The sequence below is a fragment of the Scyliorhinus torazame genome, chromosome 10 (genome assembly GCF_047496885.1).
Source record: "Scyliorhinus torazame isolate Kashiwa2021f chromosome 10, sScyTor2.1, whole genome shotgun sequence".
NCBI classification, from domain to species: domain Eukaryota; kingdom Metazoa; phylum Chordata; class Chondrichthyes; order Carcharhiniformes; family Scyliorhinidae; genus Scyliorhinus; species Scyliorhinus torazame.
In genome coordinates, this window is record NC_092716.1 from 202,397,064 (window position 1) to 202,408,345 (window position 11,282).

The following is an 11,282-nucleotide window of genomic DNA, read 5'->3' on the forward strand; positions in this document are numbered from 1 at the left end:
TAGTTGCCAACGGTGGATTGAAGGATAAGGAGCCTTTTTAAGAGGACAGAGAGAGAGAGAGAGAGAGAGAGAAAGAGAGGGAAACAAATGAAAGGTCATCAACCCGAAATGTTAACTCAGTTTCTCTCTCCACAGATGCTGCCAGATCTGCTGCGGATTTCTAAATGTTCAGTTATTTTACATATTACCCAATACAACAGTGATTTCCAAAATACTTTGTGACTATAAAGTGCTTTGGAACATCCTGAGGTCATGAAAGGCACAACATAAATGCAAGTCTGTCCTTTCTTTTTTTCTTCTGAGTTCTTCTTCACAAAACAATCTGTCAGATAAAATTATTGGCATGGTTTTTGAGATTGCTTTTGGATACTTTACAGGGAAGATATAGATAAATGTTCATGCTTTCTCTCAATCAGTCCACCTGTCATCAACACAAAGTCAGAAAAGGAATGTAAACATTTCCTGACAACTCATTTAGGAAGTGATGTCATGAAACACCATGCCATAAATAAGAAAGCACTGTTTCCAATTTAAAATATTAACTTGAATGGCTTCATTTGAATCCACAAGACACCAACATTTTTATTTTGTTTTGTTAAAAAGCTCACAGCTGCACATCAAAGAACCACAATAAAACCTGCACTGGATGAAAATTGTGGTCTCCTTTAAAGTTGGAATTTTTCCAGTAATTGTACTGCTTAGTTTGTTCTTGCACAAAAGTCCTTATGACATATCTTTTAGATCTGGGAAGACATGTCTGTCCAGAGATAGCCAAACCACAGTAAAGTTTAGAGAGACATTTTTTCAGCTTGTATATCCTTTGCTTTCATACAACAGTTTCCCATCAGTTATCCTACCACTACCATCGCTAACATTGCAAGATAAAAGGGATACAACAGTTCATTTTGAATCAACGGCTCCTGTAAGTGTCTTTTATTGGCAGGGTGGAATTAGTTCCAACTCAAAGAACATTAAAAGTATTGTAATGCATAGTTACTCCTACACGAATATCTAAATCTAACCCATTTTCCAAAAACCCCAAAACCCACTATTAACCAATCCTATGAGGATTAAATTGGACAGCCCCCAAACTGGGGCCCAGAGATTGTGATGCTGTGATTATCCCACGCACCATTGTCGTGATGCATGCAACAGATAAACCTTGTGTTGCCTGTTCATTTCCATGACAGTGCTGTGCAGTCCAGCATTACATATACTGGTGAGTGGCTGCACAACTCAGCAAGGGGCCCAAGTTTGCTGTGGATCGCACTAATTAAAACTAGTCTGCTCTACTTAAAGCGGATTACATCTCTTAAAGATGAGGTTTAAGGCAGAGACTGAAACTGCTTGGCCCAACAGTGGAAAACGTTCATGAAGGACCAAAAATGGGGCAACAGGACTGAGTGCCTGTCCCCAGGTTTTCAGATGCTGGACTGGAGTCACTGGTGTAAGACATGGGCCAGTGGGAAGAGGTTCTCTTGCATCCGAAGGTCAAGAGATCCTCCAGACAATGTTCAAAGGCAATGGGAGCAGGTGGTCTTGGTGGTCAATGCCAATAGGCCGATGTTGAGGACGTGGCTGCAATGCCACAAGAAAATTAAGATCTCATATGGGTGGTCAAAGTTAGTGAACGCATCACTACATACCAAATTTCTACCAACTAAACCACCAGTCTCTCACTGTTCCAGTAACCACACCCCTTCAATTGCCTACCAATAATCTACATCAATCATGACTCAAACCTCACATTAATAAGCTTCACCTCACCCTCACACACTTGACATTACTGGAAGTTGTGAGATTCGTCTGTGTGCAGGTTTGTGAAAACACACATATCCTGAAGCTTCGACATACCCTAGCCATTAAATTGCAGCAAGCATATCACCCAAATACGTTACAATGCATTCACTCACACACATTGCTCTCTTTTGCAGGGAAAGGTGGCATATAATAGATGACCGACAGCAAACCAGTGGGGATGGAGACTCAAGCATATACTGACCCTTATGGATGAGAAGGCGCAGGGGATAATTGACATGGCCGTCACTGAGGTTGTGGACAGTAGTGTCGTTGAAGTCATTGAAGATGACGGCATGTTCTTGCCTTATGCATCTTCTCAACTCCCACTTCATCCACATCCCACAATCTATTATGATGTACAAGCGGTATATGGTGTGACCATATACTTGTTTTAACCCACCTCACTCCAACACCCAAAACTCCTCTTGTGCACTTTTCAAATATCCAAGAACAGCCAGTGGTTCCTGAGGTACAGCAGACATCAAGGAAGAATAATCATCATGTGTTCTGATATTTGCAGCCGCCAGCTCAGATACTGGCTGCATGCAAACCTTAGAAGGATGTATGAAGGAAGTATCAGAATGTGGTGAATAACTGGGCTGGTTTGGGCTGTAGCCAGGCCAGGGGGGAAAGGGTAGGTTGTGTGCCAGCACCCTGGGGTGAGAGTGCAGACAGGTTCTGCTGCAGAAGACTTGGATGAGACAGCATACAGAATGCACAAATAAATGACTGGTGCATTTGAGAGAATTTGTTGTCACTGAAAAGGTGAATAGAAGATGTCCAGCTTGAAGTTGGCAGAGAGCTTCATGCAGAGGTTGAAACTTATCCTTTCCAGTATGGAAGTGATGAACAACTCCATGAGAACACACACATGCCCAAACATGATGTTAATTTTGGTGGCAGATGTCTCAGCTTCCACTGCAGCACAAGCAGACACCACAAAATGACTGAATGCTGCAGCAGACACTCAGACTGAGGTCATGAAACCTTTGCTTGATGACATAGCTTGGTGCCAAATAGATCCAAAATGATGCCACTGTTTGGGCACCCTGTGGCACTGCTTGGGCTGCACCCTGGCAGGAGAATGTTGTCATAATATACATAATATTCCCGTACCAGCCTCCCCGAACAGGCGCCGGAATGTGGCGCTAGGGGCTTTTCACAGTAACTTCATTTGAAGGCTACTTGTGACAATAAGCGATTTTCTTTTTTTTTCCATTTCACCAGTATATCATGGTGCAGACACACACTGATGGACACACAGTGGGACCAATCAACATACACAACACCGCAGCCAATCACCAGTGAGAGCACACGCACTATAAAGACAGGGGGCATCAGAGTTCCCGCTCATTCGAGTAGCAGCTAGCTAGGAGGACAGAGCTCACAGCCTGCAACACAAGACATTCACCATGTGCTGAGTGCATCGACTGGTTAGGACAAGGCAAAGGTCTTTAGTTAAAGCTAGTACCGTATTAACCCACAGTCTGAATATGTTTCAACAGTTAATGATTCAATAAAATAGTGTTGCACTATTTCAAGTGTTGGTGACCTGTATGTGATCCAGAACACCCAACATATCATGGTATCAGGAGTGGTGGGATATTAGCACTTCTTAGACCTACCTGCAAGTGATCTGCCTTCCGCCAGCATTCCGTCATCCTGCAACATGGACAACATCAGCCCGCTGCCGCTCCGCATCGCCGGCAACCTCGAGGCCAACTGGAAGATTTTCAAACAGCGCTTCCAGCTCTTCCTCGAAGCCACGGACAGGGAGGGCGCCTCGGACACTAGAAAGATTGCTCTTCTCCTCTCCACGGCCGGGGACCATGCCATCCACATTTTCAACTCTCTCACCTTTGCAGATGACAAAGATAAGACAAAGTTCAAGACGGTCCTCTTCAAGTTTGACACTCACTGCAGCGTAGAGGTGAATGAAAGTTTTGAACGCTACGTGTTCCAGCAGCGTTTGCAGGGTAAGGATGAATCTTTCCAATCCTTTCTCACGCATCTCCGCATCCTTGCGCAATCTTGCAGCTACGGGCCCACCTCCGACTCCATGACACACAACCAGATCGTTTTCGGTGTTCAGTCGGACCCCCTAAGCCAGCAGTTCCTCAAAGTAAAGCAACTCACCTTAACGACCGCCATCGAGACCTGTGTCTTATATGAAAACGCCACGAGTTGGTATTCCCATATACAAGCGGCTGAAACGGAGCGGCAAGGTCCCCATGAGGCGGAACGGGTCCAAGTGATTGAGCACCTCCAGGGCCTCAGCCTGGATGAGAGCGGCCATTTTGCGCGCTTTTCGTGGACTCCCGCGCTTGTACACACCAAACGAGGGGACGGCGACGTTGAGGAACGTAATGCGCAGGCGTGCACCACGCACGACCGCACCGCGCATTCGCGGTGGCGCAACGAACGTGCTGACGTCATGACGTGCGGCAACTGTGGCTCCACACACTTAAAGTGACAATGCCCCGCAAAATCTCGACAATGCCTACGATGTGGAAGACTTGGCCACTATGCTGCCTTCTGTCGAGCAGCTCAGCCTGCCAATTCATATTGCTTCAGCCAGCCTCGCAGAAATGTTCGGGCAATTCAATCCACGGTCACCGAGTCCAATGCGGACCTCCCACACAGCAGTGACACCGAGGACCCAAAGGCGCCTTTTCGAGTCGGTGTCGTAACGAAAAACAGGCTGTCCCCGAAGCAAAGACACCAGCCGCTGTTGGTATACAGCATTGATCCAGACGATGAGTGGTTTGCCACCCTGACGGTCAACCGGTCCCAAATATGATTCCGCCTGGACACTGGTGCCTCCGCCAATCTCATGGCGTGGTCTGCTTTCCAAAGCCTTCGTGTCAAACCAGCCATCCTGCCATCGGCCTGCCAGCTATTGGACTACAATGGCAACATCATTCCTGCTACCGGCTCGTGCCAACTTGAAGTGACGCACAAGTCACAGAAAGTCATCCTTCCTTTCGAGATCGTGGGCTCCTCGAAGGACTTCCTGCTTGGCGCACAGGCGTGCAAGCTGCTGAACCTCGTTCAAAGAGTTCACTCTCTCGCTCCTGATGACACGTCTGCCTTCCAGGACGCTGACTTCAGGGCGCAACTCGACGCCATCATCGACCAGCACCGCAACATCTTCGAAGGCATGGGCACTCTCCCATATACTTACAAGATCCTACTCAAACAGAACGCCACGCCTGTGGTGCATGCACCTCGCAGAGTCCCAGCACCCCTCAAGGACCGCCTCAAGCAGCAGCTGCAGGACCTCCAAGACGAAGGAGTGATCTCCAGAGTTACGGAACCAACCGACTGGGTCAGTTCCATGGTGTGCGCAAAAAAGCCTTCCGGAGAGCTGAGAATTTGCATTGATCCCAAGGATCTGAATCGCAATATCATGAGGGAGCACTATCCAATTCCCAAGCGCGAAGAGATCACATGCGAGATGGCTCACGCCAAGCTCTTCACCAAACGTGACGCCTCAAAAGGTTTCTGGCAAATCCAGCTCGACAAATCCAGCAGGAAACTGTGTACCTTTAACACCCCCTTTGGCAGATATTGTTACAACAGGATGTCGTTTGGGATCATATCGGCTTCAGAAGTGTTCCACAGGATCATGGAACAAATGATGGAAGGCATTGAAGATTTTCGTGTCCATATCGATGACATAATCATTTGGTCCACCACCCCACAGGAGCATGGCGGCTCATGACTCCCGTGCAGCTGATCTCCCTGCTCTGGCTCCAGATGACAACGTCCGTATCCATCTTCCGGATGGTGGCTGGTCTGCAACCGCTGAGGTTCTTCGGCAGGTGGCTCCCCGCTCGTTCCTGGTTCGTCTACCGGATGGCTCCATTCTGCGCCGCAATCGACGTGCCCTTCGTCTCGTTCCGCGCTCGCTATGTGATCCCCCACCATTGCCATGCCCTCCTGTTGACCCTGACCTGGACTATGCAGAGATTTCAGTCACTCTGCATCTTCCTCACTCTGACGCAGTCCAGCCCGCTCCTCAGCCGGCATCCCCCGACCCACCCTGAGGCGGTCAACCAGAATTCGTCGCCCACCTCAGAGACTTAATTTGTGAACTTTGTGAACTTATGGACTTTCTGATTTGTTCTGTTCTTCCGTTTAATCGTTCAAGTGGTTTGTATATAGTGTTCATCTCGTTATTCTTGTGGCACACTGTTTTTCTGCACCAGGCACCTTCCCATGTAAATAGCTTAGTTTTTATGTACATAGTCCTGTAAATATTTTGCACACACGTAGTCAGGAACATTCACCATGCACTACTTATTGCCACGCAGGTACATTTATTATAAAAGGGGGGATGTCATAATATACACCAGTATATCATGGTGCGGACACACAGTGGGACCAATCAACACACACAACACCGCAACCAATCACAAATGAGAGCACACGCACTATAAAGACAGGGGGCATCAGAGTTCCCGCACATTCGAGTAGCAGCTAGCTAGGAGGACAGAGCTCACAGCCTGCAACACAGACATTCACCATGTGCTGAGAGCATCGACTGGTTAGGACAACGCAAAGGTCTTTAGTTAAAGCTAGTATCATATTAACCCACAGTCTGAGTATGTTTAAACAGTTAATGATTCAATAAAATAGTGTTGCACTAATTCAAGTGTTGGTGACCTGTATGTGATCCAGAACACCCAACACATCAGATGTAGATAGATGTATTCACTATTGGAAGCTGCTGATAACCCACCTCCTCCCTCTGATTATACTGTGCAAGGGGAACTTCAACTATAGCTCCCATGACTTACAGCAAGTGCTGTACTCAGAGGTCACGTAACCACCTTGTCACAATTCCTCCAACAACCCAGTAATTCTGAATCAGTGAATAGATAATCAAAATCCAGCCCAATATTATGATTGTCTTCTCTCATTCATTCAGCTGTAGTTCTCATTCAATCAGATCTCTGATGTTTCTTATCTCCAAGTAGTTGCACATGTCTTGTGTTTTAATCAGCAACGACCATCATAAATCTTACAGCACAGAAAGAGGCCATTTGGCCCAACATGCCCATCTTTAAAGAGCGCTTAGCCAATTAGTCCCACTTTGCTGCTCTTTTCCCTTAGCTTTGTTTCCCAATTAACTCTTGCTTTTAGATTCATGATATTGTTAAAACAAACTCTCACATTGTGTACTGTTTAGCCCATAGTAGTGTGAGTAAGGATCTAATATACACTCCAGAAATGTACTTGTTTTACAATACCAGAGAACAGGACACAGAACTTGTTCTTTGATACTAGTATCTTTTGATACTGGAGATCCATCCGTCTTCATAACATTGCACTCCTTTCAAGGGTTGCACCTACTCAACCTTTTTCAATTTTGCTACATTCATTCTATACTTTATTTAATAACTGACTGTGCTGCACAAGGAAATAAGCTCCGTCAGTTTGACCCATGACCTGTACAAGAAATGAATCTATCAACTAATTCTGTTCTTTTTTAAGAACACTTATCCTAAGTGATTCAATTAATTTACTTCTTCACTTTGTTTTCTTCTTCAAATTAATTCAATCTTAAAGTTGCAGGTCTTGCTTGCCAAATAACCTACCAGTTTCCACATCCAAATTGAGCAGTGCAATGCAGCAGGCTAAGAAAGAAAAGTAAACTGCATATAGAAGAGACTAAAAAAGGGAATCTTAAATAGGAATAGACATAATTTCTGCTGACAGCCTTGTTTCAATCGAACTCCTACTGGTAGCCCCAACCCAACTCCCACCAGCAACCCCAACCAAACGTCTACTGACAGCCCTGACTTGACCTGACTCCCAATGGAATCCAGCTCAAACACTGAAACAAATGGACTTAAAATAAACATCATTACTCTTAATGTGAAGATGATGGTATATATGGTTAATTAAGTGATAAGTGTTTGTGGCTTTTTAAAAAAAATGGAATAAATAAATTATGCACTGAAATTAACGACCTCACAGGTGATAAGTCAGATGAAGATAGGTTTAACTCAATATTATACTCTGAGGCACCGATTATTGTAAAAAGGGAGGAGATGGATTGGAGGTGCACCAAAACATTCTAAAATAGTCCAGCTTTGGTGCTCAACACCCATAAACCATTAATCATAAAGCACTGTTGAAAAGCTTCGCAACATGTGGTATCAATAAAAACAAAACACTATAAACATTCTGACCTGATACTTCTCTCCAGAAACTTTTAGCTCTTTTTCAGTTCTGTGTAGTGCCAGTTCCTGACGCTGTAGCAGCTGCTGAGTTTGTTGAAGTAATTTTAAAACTTCCTAATGGAAACAAATTATTTTAAATGGTTTTTTTTGAAACAATATGTAAAATATAACTAGGAGTTCAAAAGCACAGAGTGTCCTCTAGAAGCTAGCAACTATGCATATGTGTACACTGCATGTGTTCTTAAATTCACTCACTGGTAAATATAAAACTGCAAGCACCACAGCATAATAATACACCATATTAATAATTTCAAACATGCACTGTATTTTGTTAAATTACTGCAAAGAACAGATACTTAGAAGACAGTTAAAGGTTCAACAAAATCCAATGGATTTAAATTATTTTTATAAATTGCAACAGTTTGGACATTATCTGAACCCTTAATAGCCTAGAACATATAGAACATTACAGCGCAGTACAGGCCCTTCAGCCCTCGATGTTGCACCGGCCTGTGAAACCACTCTAAAGCCCATCTACACTATTCCCTTATCGTCCATATGTCTATCCAATGACCATTTGAATGCCCTTAGTGTTGGCGAGTCCACTAATGTTGCAGGCAGGGCATTCCACTGACATCTGTCTTATATCTATCTCCCCTCAATTTAAAACTATGTCCCCTCATGCTAGACATCACCATCCGAGGAAAAAGGCTCTCACCTTCCACCCTATCCAATCCTCTGATCACCTTGTATGCCTCAATTAAGTCACCTCTTAACCTTCTTCTCTCTAATGAAAACAGCCTCAAGTCTCTCAGCCTTTCCTCATAAGATCTTCCCTCCGTACCAGGCAACATTCTGGTAAATCTCCTCTGCATCCTTTCCAATGCTTCCACATCCTTCCTATAATGCGGCGACCAGAATTGCACGCAATACGAGCCTGTTGCCATTTGACTCTTTATACTGCCCACATTTCAAATTAAAACTTGGAATAACTTATAAAACCTCCAAACAAATTGAACATTTTGACAATTATTGACAATTTATATGCAAGAAATTCTAAATCAGGGATAACATTAAAACTGAATAAACTAAAAATAAAATGAAAGATTCAGTGTTACCAAGGTATTTTATATCAGTATGTGAAAAAGCATATGGAAGTGAACAGCTGAGTAATACTGGTAGAAATGGCAAGACGAGTCTTGTTCCACTGTTATTTATAATCAGAGAATTACACCCATGCTTAAATAGTTTATTGAAGTTAGCTCGCATCAAAAAAAACACTTGTTAAGGATTGTTAAATTTTGGTTAGTTCTGCTCACCCAATTCATTACTCACAGACATTACATGTGAGTTGGCTTAACAAATGAAGGGCAAAATGTCCAAATTTAAATAGTGTTACCAGAAGCAATCGTGATCTGGGAGGGGGAAGGGAATAGGGTGGACTGGGGGATGGTGGAATTGAAGTGTCGGAGATGCAGCCACATCCCAGTTATTGAGCTGGCAGTCCAGCCCAAATCTCCTGAGCAGTCCTGACCTGATTTCTGCTGGCAGCTCCAATCCTGGTACAACCTGACTCCCACATTTCTGACAGCTCACACAATGAAAAGAATGATTGAATTTAATGCTGATAAGTAAGCCACAACGTTATTGCTTTGTATAACTTCATTGTTAATATATCAGAGAAAGATTTGTATTGACAATAACATTGCAAAGCATTTCACAAAGAAATGCGTTGGAATACAATAGCTATTATGTAGAGGGGCCACGGTAGCCATATATATATTAAGACCAAACAAGTAACAATGAGATGAATTATGAGTTCATCTGGGGAATAGATGAGGGAGGAATGTTGGCCAGGACAGTGGGAGAATATTTTGTTCTTCTTTGAACAGTGCCATAGAAATTTAAACTGGGAAGAAAAAATTACGAGAGGCAATGTGAACTAAATAGCATAATTTTAAAAAGGGTGCAGAAACAGAAACCTGCATGGGAGGTAGACATAAACAAACCTTTGAAGGTGGCAGGGCAAATTGGCATGGATACGAGACCTTTAACTTCATAAATAGAGGAATAGAGTACAAAAGCAATTAAGTAATATTAAACTTTGATAAATCACTGGTCAAAACTCAGCTGGTGTACTTTGTCCAGTTCTGGATGCCATACTTTATGAAAAAAATCATAGAATCATTGAATTTACTGTGCAGAATTTTAATTTTTATTTATTTAATTTTATTTTTAAAAATTAAATAAATTAAAATTTTAAACCCATAGAATCATAGAATTTGCATTGTAGAAGGAGGTCATTCGGCCCATCAAGTCTGCACCGGCCCTTACAAAGAGCACCCTACTCAAGCCCATGTATCTATCCTATCCCCGTAACCCAGTAACCCCCACGTAACCTTTTTGGACACCTAAGGGCAATTTAGCATGACCAATCTACCTAACCCGCAGATCTTTGGACTGTGGAAGGAAACTGGAGTACCCGGAGGAAACCCACACAGACACGGGGAGAACATGCAGTCTCCGTACAGACAGTGACCCAGCCGGGTATTAAACCTGGGACCCTGGAGCTGTGAGGCAACTGTGCTAACCACTATGCTACCATGCTGCCCACAGGCCAAATGTCATGGCTTTGGAGACAGTACAGAGAAGACTTACTAAAATTATTCCAGAGATGAGGGTCTTTAGTTATGTAGAGACTAGAGGACTTGGAAATGTCCTTCTTGGAGCAGTGAGTATTAAGAAGAGATGTAATAGAGGTATTAAAATTAAGCTAGCATATATAGGCCAAAACTGTCTCCAAAGGCATGAGAATCAGTAACTGGCAAGAGAGCTAAGTTGAGATGTGGATTTTTTTTAATGCAGCGAGTTATGTGGATCTGTTTTTCCTGAAAGGTTGATGGAAGCACATTCAACAAAATTGGATTTGGAAAAGGAGCAATTTACAAGGTTATTTTGAAGAGAGGAGAGTGGAGTTAAATGGATAGCTCAAAGAGATGGGCTGAATGGACTCTTGCTGTTCTATGTGATTCTACAATACGATTCACCTTAAAATCACAAGCTATATTGTAGCTGAAATTATGTATTGTCAAAGGAACCAATCTTTGGATGGGATGCGAAGCCTCCTGAGTGGTAAATTGATCCGTTAGAAGTTCACCTGTGCACAAACTGACAGCAATGTTGGAGTGGGCTGTCAGTATGTGTTAATAATGGTGGAGATTCTAGGGAAAATCGAGCTGGGCTGCAACTATCAATAGAAATTTAGTCGGACTGCTGGAGGGAGTATGGTTA

At 43.5% G+C, this 11,282-nt stretch overlaps 1 long non-coding RNA gene across 1 annotated transcript in view; it reads right to left on the minus strand.

The window, feature by feature from the left end:
- The window catches only part of LOC140384916 (uncharacterized), a 50,602-nt gene extending 42,534 nt beyond the window's left edge, over positions 1-8,068 (minus strand). Inside the window, exon 1 of the long non-coding RNA XR_011933214.1 lies at positions 8,001-8,068. This is a non-coding gene — a long non-coding RNA (uncharacterized lncRNA). The remainder of the gene's footprint in view (positions 1-8,000) is intronic.
- Positions 8,069-11,282: the final 3,214 nt, after the last annotated feature.